This window comes from Rhododendron vialii, chromosome 10a, assembly GCF_030253575.1.
Source record: "Rhododendron vialii isolate Sample 1 chromosome 10a, ASM3025357v1".
In the NCBI taxonomy this organism is placed as follows: domain Eukaryota; kingdom Viridiplantae; phylum Streptophyta; class Magnoliopsida; order Ericales; family Ericaceae; genus Rhododendron; species Rhododendron vialii.
The window spans coordinates 36,657,880-36,677,500 of NC_080566.1; the positions used below are offsets into that span (position 1 = coordinate 36,657,880).

General features: G+C 38.2%; 1 long non-coding RNA gene across 1 annotated transcript; it reads right to left on the reverse strand.

Moving 5' to 3' along the window:
* Window positions 1-6,793: 6,793 nt before the first annotated feature.
* Window positions 6,794-10,806, reverse strand: LOC131303558 (uncharacterized). The gene is made up of 2 exons (XR_009192082.1): window positions 10,079-10,806; window positions 6,794-7,099 (listed from the first exon to the last, which is right to left on the reverse strand). It is a non-coding gene; the product is annotated as an uncharacterized LOC131303558 (long non-coding RNA).
* Window positions 10,807-19,621: the final 8,815 nt, after the last annotated feature.

Genomic DNA, 19,621 nt, shown 5'->3' on the forward strand with positions numbered 1-19,621 from the left:
CCCTGCAAAATATTGGCATTACGCATTTGAGACAGCCGTGTATCTCATAAATCGTCTTCCATCCACGGCTATATCTGGGCACACTCCATTTGGTCGGCTCTTTAACAAATTACCCGACTATTCTTTTCTCAATTCCTTACTTACGGCCGTATCGAAAACATAAGATGGATTTTCGTTCAAGTTCCTGTGTTTTTCTGGGATACAGCAGTTCCCATCTTGGGTATCGATGTTTAGACATTCATTCTGGTCGTATTTACATTGCCGACATGTTCGTTTTGACGAGTACTCATTCCCATTTTCTGGACCTTCATTGTTGGGTCCAAAACCAACACAAGCTGTACCAAATTCCCCTTGGGCTATGGCACCAAATATTCCTCAATCATCCTCCATTCTCATTTCGCCCACCACCCTCACCAGTAGAACCACTGCTCCATCCACCTCATACAGTCCAACCTTGAGTCCCATTCCTCCACAAAAATCTCCTGGTCCCACTCCAAAAACTCCAATACCATCTGTCCCACCAAACCAATCTGTTGCACTAATTCCAACCAGCACAATACCGCTACAGAGCTCCATTCCTTCCCCGCATTGTACTGGTTTACAACTTGTTGTTGACTTATCCAATCCCCCACCTCCCAAACGCACTCGTCCCAACCGTCCCCATCCCAACTGTACCCATCCCTTGACCTTGCGTCCTCACGACAAACAATCCCAATCGTCCCATGCTCTCCTCACCACATGCACATCCACCACTTCCGAAGATGAACCCACTTGCTTCACTCAAGCCAATAAAAAACCCCATTGGCGTCAAGCTATGGCCGATGAACTCACTGCCCTTTTCCGTAATGGCACCTGGACCCTTGTTCCTCCATCTCCAACCATGAATATTGTTGGTTGCAAGTGGGTGTACCGTATCAAGCGCAAGGCGGATGGTTCTCTCGAGTGTTATAAAGCTCGTCTTGTTGCAAAAGGTTTTAGCCAACAGTATGGTGTTGATTACTTGGAGACATTTAGTCCGGTGGTGAAACCTACTACTGTTCGGATTATTTTATCTCTAGCCATCTCTCATGGCTGGCCAATCCGACAACTTGATGTTCACAATGCCTTCTTGCATGGTCTTCTCGAGGATGATGTTTACATGTCTCAACCACCTGGCTTTGTGGACCCCGATCGTCCTACACATGTATGCAAACTTCATCGCAGCCTCTACGGCCTCAAACAGGCGCCGCGAGCTTGGTTTCACCGACTTACCACCAATCTTCTTGATCTTGGCTTCATTGCCTCCAAAACTGACACATCTCTCTTTATTTATTCTCATGATGGTGTTCAGATTTTTGTTCTAATTTATGTGGATGATATTTTGGTGACAAGCAACAAGCCTTCCATGGTATCTTCTCTTATTCATCGCTTGAGTTCTACATTTTCCTTAAAAGATTTGGGGCCACTTCATTATTTCTTGGGGATCGAGGTTGTTCCACAATCCAATGGTTTTTTGCTCTCGCAAAGGCGTTATATTCAATATCTCCTCTCTAAACTGAATATGAGTAATTGCAAGGGTGTCCACACTCCATTTTCTGCTTCAGTTAAACCCTCAAAATTTGGTGACAAACCTCTCGCTGATCCGACAGTGTATCGTCAAGTCGTTGGTACTCTACAATATCTAACTCTTACACGACCGGACATCTCATTTGCCGTGAATAAGGTTTGCCAATTTATGCAAAATCCTACTGAGGAGCACTGGGTTCTAGTCAAGAGGCTTTTACGTTATCTTCATCACTCGCTTAATCTTGGTTTACTTATCTCTCCTTCATCGCAACTAAAATTACAAGCATTTTCCGACTCAGATTGGACGGGTTGTATAGATGATCGAAGATCCACGGGTGGGTATGCGATTTATTTGGGCAACAATCTGGTATCTTGGTCCTCTCGCAAGCAAAAGACCATTGCTCGGTCATCCACTGAATCCGAATACAAAGCCATTGCCGACGCAACTGCTGAGCTATCTTGGGTTCAGTCATTATTATTTGAACTTGGTCTTTATTTACCAACACCGCCGGTACTATGGTGCGACAATATTGGGGCTACTTATCTTACTTCAAATCCTATTTTTCATGCGCGGACCAAACATGTTGAAATTGACTATCATTTTGTTCGCGACAAAGTTGCTCGGGGTGATCTCATTGTTCACTATCTTTGCACAAAGGATGAAATTGCCGATATTTTTACCAAAGGACTATCCTCTGCCCGTTTTCACATTCTCTGTTCCAAGCTGAAGGTGTCATCCCGGCCCCCATCAGCTTGTGGGGGATGTTAGATAAAGATAAGAATAATTAGTTTTAGCCTTATAATTTTATCATTATCATTTAGTTGTATTTTGTTTCAAAGTGTACTTATCTCTTGTAACCAATCCTACCCATACTTGTATATAAAGAACACGGCTGTACATGGCTGTGGTATTGTGAGCTTTCAATTATTAAACCTTTGGCAATATCATTATAAACGTCAAAGATGCTTGAGTGGTACTACAAGGAATTAAAATCAGATGGTGAATGGACTGTGTCTAAAGGTGTGTCGGACAGGGGGGAGCTCCTGTACCTTTAAGGGACAGCAAAGTGCTGTCCCGGTCAAGGGGGCCCCGCTCCAGTCTTGTCCCGATAATCGAAAACGTTCACTTCGTAGAGCTCGTCAAGTTGAACGTAAAATGCAAAAAATCAGTTTGATCGGATATCATTAAGTGCATAATCGGAACACATATAACTTGTCAATAATGGATTCTAGTAGATTTGATCCAGTGTTTCGGATCCATTCTTTTCAAGACAAAAAGGTTTTGATTAGGCACTTAATGATATCCGATCTAGCTGATTTTTTATACACTTGTTTAACTCGACGAGCTCTATGAAGTGAAGGTTTCCGATCATTGGAGCAAGACCGAAGCACGGCCCCCTTGACCGAGACAGCAGCTCTCCCAAGTCCGTGTCTAAAGAATGGGCCCGGTCAGCTTTTTAGTTTCGTTTTCCTTATTCAACTTCAGGTTTTTAGTATATGATGATTAGGTTGCAGGAGTATATCCCATCTGGGATATGGTAAAGCTTTGATACCTTTCCCTAGTTTTCACATTTTTTTGGGTAACTTCTAGTTTTCACTTTTCACTTTTCACTTGGATAAGAGCATCTCCAGCAAACTCAAACCATTTCTAGCCATTTAAGCAAGGAATTATCTCAAAAACTGGTTTAGCTAGCCACCAAATGGCTGAGGTATCCAACAGACAAGTCAATTGGGCTAAGCAAATATTAAAACATTATCTTAATACCAAAAAAAAAAAAGGGCAAATTTCACTGACCTCCCCTGAGGTTTCTGACACGAACAGAAACCTCCCCTGAGGTTTCTGAAATGACACTGCCCTCCCTTCCTTTACCCGACAATATCAAGGGACCCCCCTGCCGTTAACTTTCCGTTAGAAAATGGATGGAAAAGGTGATGTTGTACTATACTTTTTACAATACCTACACTACTCTCATCAGACTCTTTACTCCTCTCATTTATAAAATATAAAATACAAACATTTCTACACTTTGTGCTCATTTCACTTTGAGATTTTGTCCTTATTTAAAAGGATTCATATTTGTTAATTTTCTGTCAAACTCTTGTGAATTATTGGTTCGCCTTGATAAGAGGAATTGAAAAAAGTAAAAAATTAAGACTTTTACCAAATATTTTGAGAAATTCAATATTTTAGGTAAAAGTAATAAATTTATACTCTTTTGATTCCTCTCGTTGAGACAAACCAATAATCTATAAAAATTTAACGCAAAACTAGCAAATACGAAAAAAATTCAAATATGAACAAAAATCAAAAAGCCTAAAAATCTCACAAATAAACCCACAAATTTTTTTTTCGTGCGGGCTTGTTTGTGGGGTTTTTTAGGCTTTTTGGTTTTTGTTCATATTTGAATTTTTTTCGTATTTGCTAGTTTTGCGTTAAATTTTTATAGATTATTGGTTTGTCTCAACGAGAGGAATCAAAAGAGTATAAATTTATTACTTTTACCTAAAATATTGAATTTCTCAAAATATTTGGTAAAAGTCTTAATTTTTTACTTTTTTCAATTCCTCTTATCAAGACGAACCAATAATTCACAAGAGTTTGACAGAAAATTAACAAATATGAATCCTTTTAAATAAGGACAAAATCTCAAAGTGAAATGAGCACAAAGTGTAGAAATGTTTGTATTTTATATTTTATAAATGAGAGGGGTAAAGAGTCTGATGAGAGTAGTGTAGGTATTGTAAAAAGTATAGTACAACATCACCTTTTCCATCCATTTTCTAACGGAAAGTTAACGGCAGGGGGGTCCCTTGATATTGTCGGGTAAAGGAGGGGAGGGCAGTGTCATTTCAGAAACCTCAGGGGAAGTTTCTGTTCGTGTCAGAAACCTCAGGGGAGGTCAGTGAAATTTGCCCAAAAAAAAAAGAAGAAACAGAGATGGTGAACACTAAAAACCATCTGGCACCTCCATTGCAGCCACCACCTGCCATATCCACCTCTCTCTCTTTCTATGCTCACAAATCAACAAACCCATAGAGAACACTAAAAACTTGAAGGGCAAGGGGTTTGCTCGGATCTGGCCACAGCCGACAACGGCCATGACGGCCGATGACGGCGACGACCAAAACGACAGCCATATCCGTGAGTGAGTGAGAGAGAGAGAGAGAGAGGAGGACGATTGTTTTTACCTTCGCCGGAGCAAGTAGATCTGACTTGTCGGAGGCCGTCGCCGATCTGTTTTTGGGGAGAGGGCCGAAGCGAGCCTTCCGTACTCGCTAAGTTGGGCGAGGTGGTTGAGCGAGGTGCTCAACTGGCGAGACCCAGCCGAGGCTGCTGGGAACGGAAAAACGGAGGTTTTCTCGCCAGTTTGTCGTCGCCGGAGCTCCAAGCGAGCCTCCTGGAGATGCTCTAATAAAGGAGCTTTGTGCCCACAAAGCCAAAATCACTCTACTTTTCGTAAGGATATTTAAAAATCGGACGGTGATGATAAAATATAGAGTCTATAATTTATTTCATGTGACAAGTTATAGCATCAAACTAATCCTTATTTTATGCGGATCAAAAAAAAAAAAAACTAATCCTTATTTTACGCTCTTTCTTTTATTGATTTGTTAATCATGCCTTCAAAGCTTGCCCCTTTACGCTCTTGCTGTCATCACGAAGTTTAGTTTTGTAATATTTGCGAAAGGTACTCTCATGTATGCTTGCGTATGCAGTTATATACGCAGATGCGTCATATAATGTAAGTTTTGACACTATAATCTTATAGACGAGCTCATAATTACTCCACTAGATCCAATGAGTTTCCAATTTTGTATTTTTAGTGTAATATGCTTACGTAAACGTACACAATAAAACATTAAAACCTTTCAAAATTGTCAAAGGGTGGACTAATTTTCTTACATGGACGTATGGACAGACCAGTCACTTTCCTAGCATCAACATGATTAACAGATTGTCTGCGAATCCTGACCATTCAAAATGATTGTCCATGCGAACAGATTGTCCGCGAATCTTGACCATTCGAAACACAATCCAATGGCCAGAATGAGAGTCCACATTTTAGCTTAAAATGCGATGGTCCGCAGGAGAAACGGACTTTGTATATGCATATCACAAATTTCTGCACACCCTATCAAAAATTTCTAAAGCCGCCACTACGTTGGGTTTTTGGGTTGATGGAGATCGGTGTCCAACCTGATCGATAGCTAGTCTGGGGACGTAAAGAACGTTGTGTCGTAGATGGTGGCCGGGAACAACTATGTGTATGCACCATGCAATGAAACCAAGAGAGAAATTTATTTATGGAATCGCTGCAAACAGCCAATTTAGGGAGTCGTGCAATTTCAGCTGTTCGTTTCGGCAATCATTGGTCCGTATTTTAAAAAAACTATTCGAACTGAGCGCAATTAAACAACGTAAACTTTATTTATGGGTTGCAAGTTGCTCCGTAAAAAGTTTTTCTCTTCCAATCCTCTTTAACTGTTGCAAGAAACCTAAGCACAAGAAAAGTTAATTTTATACAACACCACCCACAAAATATGCGCTAGCAATTCCCCCCCTCCTCAATAAACAGAACAGATTGAAATACATAAAATAATGAAAAGAAATAGGGAAAGATGGAAATCTTTGGATTTCTTACTCCAACATACGGAGTACCAAACAAGTAGCTGGTAGGAAATGTTAGTTTTTTTCGTGTGGCCCATTAGTCTCCACGTTTTGTACATGTGAAACTCTACTATCCGATAAGTCAATGAAGTGATATGATTCGTTACGATAACTAATTAGAATTATGGATTAAAAAAACTCTTGATAATTAAAGAGACCTTGATGGATTATATGTCTTTTAGTTATTTCATCCTACAATGACAGATGGCTAGTGTAAAATAAGAGAGAAAAAATATTTTATTGAATTGAATTTCACCATATAAGTATTATTTATACAAGAGAGAAAGCCTAACTATGAAAGAAATTCATACTAATTTAACTATGGAAGAAAATCATTCTAATTACAATCTCAATCAATCGCGATACAATTTATTTATTATATCTATTTCTAAAGCTTTTTTTTTTAAAACTAAAAACGTTGAAAGCCAAATTGATGGCTTGCCAATTTTCAAAATCGGACACATTTGCCCCTCAATTGGGTATCCATTAGGTTTGTGAAGCAGGGTAATTTGGTCTTTCCGACCCAGGCGGAAAAATGTGAACCATATCAGGCCACGTACGTCTTCCCTTTTCTATTTCTTCTTCTGGTTAGAGGAAAACAGAGAGAGAGAGAGAGAGTGCTTTTGGGCGAGCTGCACGGCGGTACTCCTTCGATTGGGGCGCTTTGCCGAGCGGCGGGGCCGGAAACGGAACCCAGCAGAAACGCCATCGTCCTCACCACTTCCCCCTTTGCTACAGTGGTTCACTGGGAGTGACGAGCCACTGTAGCTCTCGCTTATTCTCCCTCTCCGCCTTCAAAGCTATTGCGTTGCCGTTGTATTCGTTGGCTCCGGCGAAGGTCGTCGTCGTCAAAAATCGTGGTCGCTGGGTAAGTTTTCTTGCCTCCTGCAAATTTGACTCTTAATAAAGATTCCCGTCTTCTTGATCCCTTAAAAACCCTTATCCAAGACTCGATTCAAGTGAGACCCCACTTGGTCAAAATGCTTGATTTTTGCTTCACGATCCCATATATGCGGAGGAATCATGGGGTATGCTAGTAATGGGCGCACATTATGCGTGTTTATATGTATGTATAGCTGTTAATGCTCTGGTTGAGGATAATTAATGTTCTTTTTGCTAATTTAGCTATGGTATCACCATATCATGGTCCAATTAGAGGAAGTTTGGATGTTGTAGCTGGGCTGTGTTTGACGTTGTTAGTCTCAAATCCCAATACCCCTCATGAATGCGAATTGTAAAACACTTTGAGACCTTGTAGTTCAGAATTTGGAGAGAAAGAGTTGGTTTCATGTCAATAGCACATAGATTTATGTTTTGCGAGAAGAAAACTGATGATGTTTGGTGGTGTTTCAAAGTAGGAAGAACAGTCCCATTCCGAGGAAAAAAAGAGTAAAGAAAACAAATCAGAGTGTGCCTACATCCGTGTTGGAGAGTAAACAACTTTGGTCCTTCACCCTCTTAGAAGGTATTATGTGACACCTTGGTTATCTAATTTACCTGCATAGTCTCTCACAGATTTGTTTGTGTTTTTGTATTTTCGATCTCATTATTGTGAGGGTGTAGGTGAATTGGGGATTTATGTACAACTGTAAGTATAATTATCCCGTTTAGTGGGATTTTTCATTGGGATGTCTTGGAAATAGCAAATCTAATTTGTATGTGGAAACTTATAATTTTTTCCCACAAGTGTACTCTTACTGAGGACTTGCTCATAGGCCGTAGCCATATTTTTCAACTGTAATGAAAGATTTAAGCAATGCCGAGGCTAGGTTTGCCTTTTTTGTCTATTCCTCATCTGCATTTTGAAGTACCATCTAATTCTAATGATAATAAAGCTAAAACATAGACAGGGCTGCAAGGAATTTGGTACCTGTGAGTTCCTTCAATACAGTAATCCAGAAGTCTAACTGAGTTATTACACCGCACATGACCAATAGCCTGAACTTCCACCCTGAATTCCTTCTCTGCTTCTCCCCTATGATTAACACAAGAAGGGAGTACCATAAGCTTAAAAGCAACTCAAATGCTTGTGTGAAAAAATACAGATTGTTGAGGAGCTTCTTAACAGCCACAACAGTCCCATTAACCATATAGATACAGTAAACAACTCCATATTATTTCCCTCACCAATCACATTTCCTTTGAAAATCTCTCTGACTCTATTTCTAGGTCTCTTGATAAAAATCATTGACCCTAGGGAAGGTGAGAGAACTCAGGCATACCAGATAGAGGGGAAGCGGCTGTAAAGACCAAACAGTTTATTACTCTGGAAACGGTAAAAATTAAAACAAAGTGACTCCCGATATTGTGAACCTCTTATTATTTGTAATAGTGCAAAGGGAAACAAAAGTTACATAGGTAATTGCATCTAAGAGTGGGGCATGCAAATTCAATTACACTGGAAGGTTCAAGGCAGTAAATTACTGAGACTGAGTAACAAAATCTCTAAGACCATGCATGCATGTGTCGCTTGCTCAAACAGCCATTATTCAGTCCGAAGTGGTAGCACTTATCACTGAATTAAATAACCATACTTGCATTGTTGATTTATTATGTGTACAAAGGGCCTCAATAACAATGTTTCTTTGAGCTTTAATGTAGATTCTAAGGTGAGATATGCCTTCATAGTATCTCATGTCTATATGGTCTATGTCAAATGTCTAAAAGCTCTACAAGGCAAGGCAATGAAGGAACACCAATGTCGGATAATTACTTCCTTGATCTAACATTTACTAACCAAACCAAACAAAACCGAGCCTTATGATCCAACATTTACTGTTTCATTATATTCTTTGACCCATGAGTCTGAAGAATATGCCAGCAAAACAATAGAAATTGATATAAACCAAGTAACTTCATAAATAAATACGCAATGAAACAATACAATGAAATGGCGAAAAGCATGAGTTAAAAATAAGTGCTGTCTTTGGCTTTCTACGTTCTACGACAACAAAACCTAATTCAGCTCATGTTTCAGCTCTAAAAAATAATATGTAAATGAATATGGGCCTCAGAAACAAACCAATGCAAGTATCATCAATTAGTATCATTTAATGGCTTAACGCACAACTTTAACCATGGCTAATCTACTAATGTGATATTGCGGGAAAATGGACTGATGCATATGATGGGAAAACCATTAAGGTCTCTCTTTTGTTTCCCTTTGAGGCTGATAGGCTATGGTTGATTTGTATCTTCGCAGAAACTGTAGTTGTAGGCTGGATTAAGTTTTAGTGCTCTACATGTGTATTAAAGTTGATTTAAAGTTTCTGAAATGTTGTTGGAAGGATCTTTTCTTTCATTTGGGTATTAAATAGGGACTGGATTGATACTCCAGCAATACCTAATCCTTTGTTTTGTCCATATTCCTTTATGTTCGCATTGATATTCAGTCAAATTATGCTGATATCAGCTAGGTCTTGTCTGTTTTACATGAGATATATCATAAATCAGTAAGAAGTGACCTGGGGGATTGCGATGGAATTGTTCACGTAGATGGGTCCACAACGTGTCACTTTTCTGCTTTTGGAATTGCTTATATTTATTTCCTTAGTAATAAAGTGAAAGAGGGAAAGAACAAAGTTCTTTAAGTTGCCTATTATCGGAGTTATTGTTCTCCATCGGAAGTGCCTGCTCATTGTGTTCTACCTTCATATTTACATTATTCACATTGCATATTGTATATGAAAAGTCACATAGTACCTTAATCTCTTTGCTTGGTTGAGATGCTGGAATAATCTTTGGTTCATACTCTCTCTCTCTCCCTCGCCCTTTTCACTTCTACACAATTTCTTTCATTGTTTCTGCCAACTATGCCTATTCTAACTAACCCTATTCCTCTTGGTGTGGCAGGTTCCCTGCTACTGGCGAAGTTATTGCAAATGTCCCTTGCATGGGTGGGAAGGAGACAAATGATGTTATCTTTTCAGCCTACGATGCATTCAAATGTATGCTTCTTTACTGCAATGCCCATTTTATCTTTCCGTTGTTACGTGGAGACATGTGCCATGCCTCGTTTTGATGAACCAATAGAAACTTAAGTTTTAATTTGTCTCGTGACATCACAATTATTGTCCCTTGGTTCTATGAGTCAAAACAATAATAGAGGTTTAGGTTCTTCCTGTTGTTGATCAAAGAAAAGTTTATCTTCTTTCCCATCTGCAAGTACTAAATTGTTTGCAATTTTCACGTATCATGCCCCCATTAATGTTTCATTTCCTTTAGTGATGGAAAGATGAAAATCAAAACAGATTTGCTTTACTTTAATTCCTCCCATTTTTGTAGGGAAACATTAGGTCGAACATGATAAGAGCTTGCCCTTGTCAACTTTGTGGTCTAAGTGAACTATTTGTGCTTGTTTAGGGTTGGTTCGCTTCCAGATGTATTTTTTGTGAGCACGTGAGATAGTGTAAATAATGATACATTTTCTTGGGTGTTTTGGGATTTTTCAAGTGAGTATTGGGTAAGTGAAGGTGTTAGTGCCAATGGTTGGAAATGAAGATGTATAAGGCTTAAAACTGTTGTAAATATATAAAGACTCCTTGGACAACAAATTGAGCTCTTAAAGCGCCACCACACCAAAGTCCAAACACACGTAACAAATTGAGCTCTTAAAACGCCACCACACCAAAGTCCAAACACACATAAAACACCTCGTCCAAATACCAGGCATGAGACACCTCGTGCTGGCACGGGCCGCCCACCTAGTATTAATCTAACAGTTAGAATTGTTAGAACTGAAAATGTAGAAGGTTTTAGTTGATCAAATTGAACATTCCAGACCCAATTTTAAACTGGTGTCAAATACTACTACTAGGAATTTTATACTCCCTCCGCCCTCTTTTTAATGTCTAATATTCCATTTAGACTGTCCATTAATAAGTATCAATTTTGTAAAATTAGTGGGTAAAAGTTGGTACATTTTTCATTGGGCAAATTTTCGTAGTCGTCCTTCTAGTTTTACGATTGTCTCAATTTCGTCCCTCTAGTTTCAATTGTCTCAATTTCGTCTCTGTAGTTTGTTTTACGTTCTAAATCGGTAAAATCGTTAACACCGTTAATGAAACTAACGGAAAAATATGATTAAAAAATTAAGTGCTCCAATTTTCAATCCGGTTGAACCGGTGCAAAAATCTTATATTTTTTGATTATTTTATCCTAGATGATCGTAATGAATTTTTGGCTCTAAGGCCTTTCAACGAGCACCTGAAGACTCCTTATTTAGTTTCAGGGCTCTCTTAGGGTGCTCATTGAAAGGCCTTAGAGCCAAAAATCCATTATGACAATTTAAGATAAAATGATCAAAAAAATAAGATATTTGCACCAGTTCGAACGGATTGAAAATTGGAACACTTATTTTTTTACACTGTTTATATATTAAAAAATGTAGTTAAAAAATTAAGTATTCCAATTTTTAATCTGTTTGAACCGGTGCAGAAATTTTATTTTTTAAATTATTTTATCTTAAATGGTCATAATGGATTTTTGGCTCTAAGACCTTTCAATGAGCACCCTAAGAGAATCTTAAAACTAAATAAAGAGTTATCGGGTGCTCGTTGAAAGATTTTTGAGCCAAAAATTCATTAAACCATCTAAGATAAAATGATCAAAAAAATAAGATCTTCGCATTGGTTCAACCAGATTAAAAATTGGAGCACTTAATTTTTTAATCATATTTTCCCGTTAGTTTCATTAACGATGTTAACGATTTTACCAATTTGGAACGTAAAATAAACTACAAAATTGAGACAATTGAAACTAGAGGGACGAAATTGAGACAACCATAAAACTAGAGGGACGACTACGAAAATTTGCCTTTTTTCATTTTGGTCATAAAAGTAGATTTCATTTTGAAAAGTTAGTGAGTAAAAAGTATAATGATAAAATTTGCCTTTTTTCATTTTGGTCGTAAATTGATGTAAAATGTATAATAATGATATTTTTTTCTTAATAAGTTGAAGTTATGAAACGAGATACTTAAAAAGGGACGGAGGGAGTAGTATTTTGTATAAAATTTCCCTCAACAATAAATACTAGTGTAGGGGTGTACCAGTCGTGTCTTTTTTCTTTTCTTTTTATTTTGGGTGTTGTTAAATACAACTGCGAATTTGCTACACCTAGCCAATTCATAAGAGGAAATTTTTGGATTCCTTCTTATAAATTGGTTACATGTAGTAAATTCGCAATTGTATTTAGCTGGGCCTTTTATTTTTTTGGTTGTCCGAAAGTCGTAAGTGGTGTCGTTTTATGTCTATATAAGCACGTAGACCAACCAATTCGGCCGTTGAGTAAGCCAGCCCTGTGTGTTTGGTGAAATTTCTTTTCTTTTCTTTTTTCTCGGCGAAATTTTTTTTTATTAAACTCGAAGAGGGTACATCGAGTAAAAGGGAAGAGAGAACGAGAAAGTTCACCACAACCCTAAAAGGAGAAGGAAAATAAAAGGAAAGTTACACCCAAAAAAGACACCTAAATAATGAGTCTTCTAACACCGTCAATGTTTGATTTGATATCTTTTACCGTACACACTTTTATATCAAATTTGACTTTGATTCACATAGCTGCTCTTGTTTTGATTAACTCTTCCAAATGATTGCGATCCACAATTTTATTATTGAAAATAGCGTCATTCCTTACAATCCAAATAGACCATAGGGTTGCATAGAATCAACACTCCCAGAGATGTTTCTCCAAATTTTTGAAATGAGAAGAGAACCACCAGGAAGATAAATCCACCAAATTTGAAGGAGCCACCCAAACTATGTTTCACCAATCAGCTATTCTTGACCTGATGGCCGTCGATAACGGACAAGAGAGTAGAACATGCACTGGGATTTCCAATTCCAGCAAACAAAATGGGCAAAACAGAGCTGTTTCATCTACTCCAACCATTATGTTCCTACTGCTCAAAATTGATCTAGTCGCAATCTTGCTTTGGCATGCCATTCACAAGAAAATCTTCACTTTTGGAGGGCTAAGGTTTCTCGGCAAAGAACTAAGAGCATCCACAATGTAATAATCAAAACTAAAAGGTTGCTAAAGTTAGCAATGTTTGCTCAAAAAAGTGCTTACATTGTAATAACCAAACTTAGCAATCTCTTAGCAACTCATTAAATTTTGACCTTTGAATAACCAAACTTAACAACTTTTACCAATAACCAAAATTCAATAACCAAACCCAATAACCAAATTCAAAACTAAAAAATTAAAAAACACCTCACATTAGAATCGTCTTATCGAGACGAATAATTTGGTGTGATCGGGTGCGTGATTGGAACTCGTTTGCAATTGAAAATAGATGCATTGCGTATTGTGGGGGGTTTTTTTTTATAGGGATACAAAAACAACTAATGTGGAGATCAAGTTTGTTAGGTTTGATTATGAGCTAAATGGATAATCAAATGCTGACGTAGCACATTTTGGTTATCGATTTTGATTATTCCCATTGCGGATGCTCTAAGTCCGGAATGTTAGGTGAAATTTCTGGTATTTCAGAATGATCAGTGGTTTTCCAGTCAAACGTGACAAACGCTTACCCACACCCATATGATGATTCTAATCCACTCAAGTCCCCATCTCCCCAACACCCCACCCCCATAGGGTCCCCACATATATATCTTTAACCAATTTATCTCACTTATAAATACAATATATATATATATATATATATAATACAGGAAAGATTGCACAAAAGACGAGTTATATGCTTGATTTAAATCGATGAGGAGTTGAACGTGTTCATAATATATAATGCCATATGTTTGGACAACTTTCGATCTCAACAACAAATAGATTCATATATTCAAGGAATTATATATACAGGGACTAACTGAAGTAATTTAGCCTCCCAATTTCATCATAACCTAAAATTATGATTATCTAGAAGTCAAGCAATTAGTTTGACATGACAGAAAACTATGGACACTGAAAAATGCACAAAAGAAACAACTAGTCAAGATTATTGTCAAAGGAGTAAAAGTATGTTATTGCCTAGCCGAGTCATAGCCGAAATGAATTTGTTTTCCTAGCTAGCTAGCATAATTGTTTTCTAGGTCGATGGCCAGTGGTGCCGAACCTGATCCATCGTGTGAACGCTGTGATGATGTAAAGAACAATCGTGGGGCACAGGCATCAAGCCCAATAGGATCTGAGCAATTTCCTGAGTTTTGGGCCTTTCACTCGCTCTCGAATGCGAACAAGCCAGGCCCAGAAGCAAAAGTGTTTCGGCCTTCTCCACAGCATAGTCCTTCCTGAACCTACTGTCCACTGACTGATGTAGGACAAGATCGTAAGATTTTTTTATTGTATTTTGTAAAATTTTATTTTGGAATAATATTATTAGAAAATTATATTTGTGCTTCCTATTTGGCACGTCTCTAATTTTTTTATTTCCTAATTGGCTGCTGATTTTGCCACTTCCTTTTTTGTTTACGCTACGTCCCTGCAAGTGTATTTTTGATGCAAAAAATACACTTGCAGGGGAGTGACGTTAACAAAAAAGGGAGTGACAAAATTATTTCCCTTCCTAGTTTTGGTAGGATTTATTATTCCCGTGGAGATTTTATTTTCATTTTTATTATGGTCTTGGTTTCCAAGTAATTGTTTTGCTTGGTCTCTACTCTAGCTGCACGTTTCTTATTTTTCTATTTCCTAGTTTTGGTACGATTTATTATTCCCTTGGAGATGTTATTTCCTTTGAGATTTTATTTTTATTTTTATTATGGTATTGGTTTCCAAGTAATTGTTTTGCTTGATCTCTACTCTAAGTAGTTGCCTTATTATTAGAACTCCTATTATTATAAATAAGGATATAAGCTTAAGGGTCAATTAATTCAATTATCAATAAAATTATGAGTTTATCTCATTCTTCTTGTGGACTCAAGAATTCGTTCATGGACTTGAACATTAATCTTGTTTAGATTAGTACGCAACTAGTTACTCGTGAATTCTGTTGCGTCACTGCCTTAAGTAACCAGCCTTTGCAATGCAAGGCCTAGACCCAATCTACTAAGGAATTGTACTCGCCAATTTGGCTCCTAGCTGGCCTATGCCCACAAACCACTTCCAACATAATTGCACCAAAAGCATATACATCAGACTACTCGGTGGCCTTGCCTGTGCGCAAGTATTCAAGGGCCATGTACCCCATGGACTTTAACATTAATCTCGTTTAGATTAGTACGCAACTAGTTTCTTGTGAATTTTGTTGCGTCACTGCCTTAAGTAACCAGCCTTTGCGATGCAAGGCCCAGACCCAATGTACTAAGGAATTGTACTTGCCAATTTGGCTCCTAGGTAGCTGGCCTATGCCCACAAACCACTTCCGACATAATTGCACCAAAAGCATATACATCGGACTACTCGGTGGCCTTGCCTGTGCGCAAGTATTTAGGGGCCATGTACCCCATTGTTCTTGGAACGCCCTCAACTTCAATGTACGAGGGTTTTTTTTTTTTTCTGTTTCTAGGGCCAGTGCAAGGCCAAAGTCTCCTAGCTTGGCATTGAAGTTATGCTAGAACACGTGTGCATAATTGAGTTCCACATCGGCTGAATGGAAAAAGAGTTGGATCTTAATATACAATTGGATGACTCACCACTTACAAGGCTTAGCCTTTTAGGTGGATATGAGTTATTGAATGCATATTGGGCCCAAGTAATGTGGTGGACTGCTTGACGGAATCCTAGTCCTAAAATAATGGGTTGCCGAAGCATAGGACAAAGACTGACGTAGCACAATATCCTGTAAAATCGGAGTCGAATTCACAGAGACAGTGATGTGTGTTGATCAAAAACTCGGATTATTACTAATTAAACCGGCTCTTAGGTAGCCACTGATAAGCCCTAAATCGTGTATTTAAGTGGGCTTATCAATACCAATTCTCTCTCTCTCTCTCTCTCTCTCTCTCTCTCGTGCGTAACTCGCTTATTTTGAATGATATTGCGCGGAGTTGGCGTTTTTGGCCCTTACAGGTTAAAGGTGGAAAATTAGGCATTTTGAACGCCAAGGAAAACAACCCGGGATCATCCAAAGAGCTAAGACCATGTGGCACCCCGCCACCAAGTCCCAATGAGCATTTAAAGAAGTGTCGAAGAGTGTTCGGGATGTCAAAGGGGTCGTTAAAGGGAAGAAAACAATTCGGAAGTTTTCTGCCAAAGATGTACCGGTACCGCGAATTTGTGGTACCTGTACACCTTGGACAAATTTGGTCCAAAATGTTGAGAAATAAGACCTGTACCGGTACTGGTATTTCATGGTACCGGTACTGGGATTTCACGGTATCGGTACAACCTGGAAAAAATATGCTTTTTGTGCCCTACTTTTGTAACTTTCTAGGGACATTTAGGACCTTAATAACTTATTTTTAAGGGGCTATAAATATCCCCAGACCTAATTTGGATAGGTTACCTTTACTTTTGCACTTTCTCTCTCTACCTCCATTAATAGAGCTCTCACTTCTCTCCTCATTCATGTCTTGAACAAGGATTTTAGGTACGATCCATTTACTTCCTAAACATTTCACCTTCATTAAAGTTGTAAGGAATCTCATTCTCTTCGAGGATCTTGTGTTTATTTCGAATTTACTCAATGTTTGATATTTTCCTTATGTTTACCCTTGCTCATTTCGTTGCCCCTTTCAATATGAGTGAGTAGTGTAGTAAGGTTATGTTGTGGGATGGTTAACGTTTCGTAACCAAGGATGCGGCTTGTTCTTCTCTTGTAAAATCCTGTTTTCTAGCTTAAACATGGCTTAGAGCATCCACATTGTAATAAGCAAATGAGTGTGGATAAGCAAATTTAACAACAATGTTCAAAAAAATACTCCACATTGTAATAAGCAAAGTTACAAGTCTTTTAGCAAATAATCAAATTTCATCTATTCAATAATCAAACTTAACAACTTTTACCAATAACCAAAACTCAATAATTAAACTTAAAACTTAATAACTCAAGAACACCCCACATTAGAATCGTCTCATTGAGACAAATAATTTGGTGTGGTTGGATGCGTGATTGGAACTCGTTTGCGATTGTATATATGTGCATTGTGTATTGTGGGGGTTTATTTTGTTAGGGATGCAAAAATAATCAATGTGGAGGTAGAGGTTGTTAAGTTTGATTATGTACTAAATGGATAATCAAATGCTGACGTGGCACATTTTGGTTATTGATTTTGATTATCCCCATTGCGGATGCTCTTAGGACTAATTTTATGTACCAAAACTTAGAAGTGTTAATCTTTTTGATTAAATGTAGGCAAGAGCTAAGCTATTTGCCACATTTGATGTTTGGAGCTATGTCCCTCTTTGTGTTTGTCAAAATGAACGAAAAGAGCCCTAGTCATGTTTAATACCTTTGTTAAGAATAGAAGAATCGAGTTTATCCTTACGTTATGAATGTTAATTATCCCTAAACTTAGCCTTTAGTTTAATCTCCAGTTAAAAAGCCGTAGTTAGGTTGAGTAGCTAGTTAACTAAATCCTTCAGTTGGCCGTCTCAACACTGAAGTTTGGTTGGCGGTCCTAACGCTAAAATCTCTACGCAAGCTAATCTCTGAAACAAGTTATGGATGCGCTTCCTGTGGATTCGATCTCGGACTTCCGGGTATTATTATGCTTTCAACCGACCTAACCCTACGCTTGGGGCATTCTTATTACGGCACACTTTAAGGTCACAAGCAGCCACCCCTTGTTGATTGGTTGAGATTAACTAAAACCTAGGAAATTGTTTGGTTTTTTTCAAATAATTAAAAAGGAGATATGGTTGTAGGGTTCATATCACTCGCAACCAGTCCTGGACTTATCTGTTCACTCGTTGTTCTTGAAAACGTTCGACTTTAGAGAGAAAAAGATATCCCAAAAGATGCAAAACCTTATGGTCACCGTTTATCAATGCACAGCGGAGAACGAGTTTTGGTCTCCCATTCCCCCATTCACCTGGGCTCCAACAATGCCCGGGTTTGTTTAACAGAAGTGCTTTACTAACCTAAAATTGGATTTTCATTATTATTTCGAAATAGGAGCAAGACATGTCTGACCTGTCTAATGCGTGCTAATCGCTCCGTGACTCTACTTATATGACTATTCACTCATAATTAAATAGGAAACAAAAGAAACCCTAAGCTGAAACATGCATCTAAATACAAAAATAGATAGAAGATATGAATAAAATAAGTAACAAAGAATAACTTTATTAAAGAACGAAAGTTAATACGAGTTGCCGAAGTATGAAAACTTGAACAAAATGCAAGAAGCCCCGGCAGCTTAACGGCGTAGAGAAAGCTTAACTTCTCGAATTCAAGGAAACTTCAATTGGCTCTCAGGTGAATTGAACGAAAGTTTTGAATGAATTGAAAAGCAGTAATGCTACACGCACAGCAAATGTGCACAGATTTTGTACACAGATTTTTTGTGGGGCCCACTACGGGTCCCACACAAATAATCCTAACCGTTCATTAAATGTAAAACATTTTTTCAAGGGCCCCCGCAAAAAATCAGCTCAATCCGATACTCATAGATGCTTGATTCAATCATTTAACTTTTCATTCGAATCTCAAGATAATGAAAAGTTAAATGATTGAATCAAACACTTATAGATATCGGATTGAGCTGATTTTTGGTGGGGGGACCTTGAAAAAATGTTTTACATTTAATGAACGACTTGGATTATTTGTGTGGGACCCGTAGTGGGCCCCACAAAAAATCTGTGCACAAAATCTATGCACATTTGCTGTGTGTGTATCATTACTGATTGAAAAGTAGGGAGGCAAGGGGTTAATATAGGTTGAATTCGCGGAGGAAAAACGTTGATTTTTCGATGTGGGACTGCGGAAAAATACAAAAAACACAGAAATCGAGGTGGCGAGACAAAACGGTGCCGTAGCAGACATATAAAGGCCGGCCCAGACTTATGAGAAAGCTGGCTAGGCTCCGACCCAACTTATTTGGGCTCTGGGCAGGCCTCCCTTGGTGCTGGCCCTGTTCGGGTCCGTTTCGATGCGTTTCGGGTTGATTTTGGGCTAAAAACAGCAACGTTTTTTCCCATGGCAACGTCCAACTCGGCCTCACAATCTAACCTTGGTGCAAAATCCGCCTTATTTCCTGCGAAACTAACAAAGATACAAAAACAAAACAAAACACGTCATCAAGCGAAGGTTAAAAATTACTTACGATTCTTATGAGAGACTTTAGCGTACATTCACTTGAAGTCTGCAATTTGTTGAAGGTTATAAATTAAATTTAATCTGTTCCATTGTCATTTTTATTACAGGTGATAGGACTATCTAGAAGCATTTCGTGCTGGATATATATATTTTCATGGAGGTTTTCTAAGGATGACAACCTATGTGAATTTTGTTGTACAAGTTTAGGCAATGATATTTGTGGATTGTTTTGATATGTGTTATAGGAGATT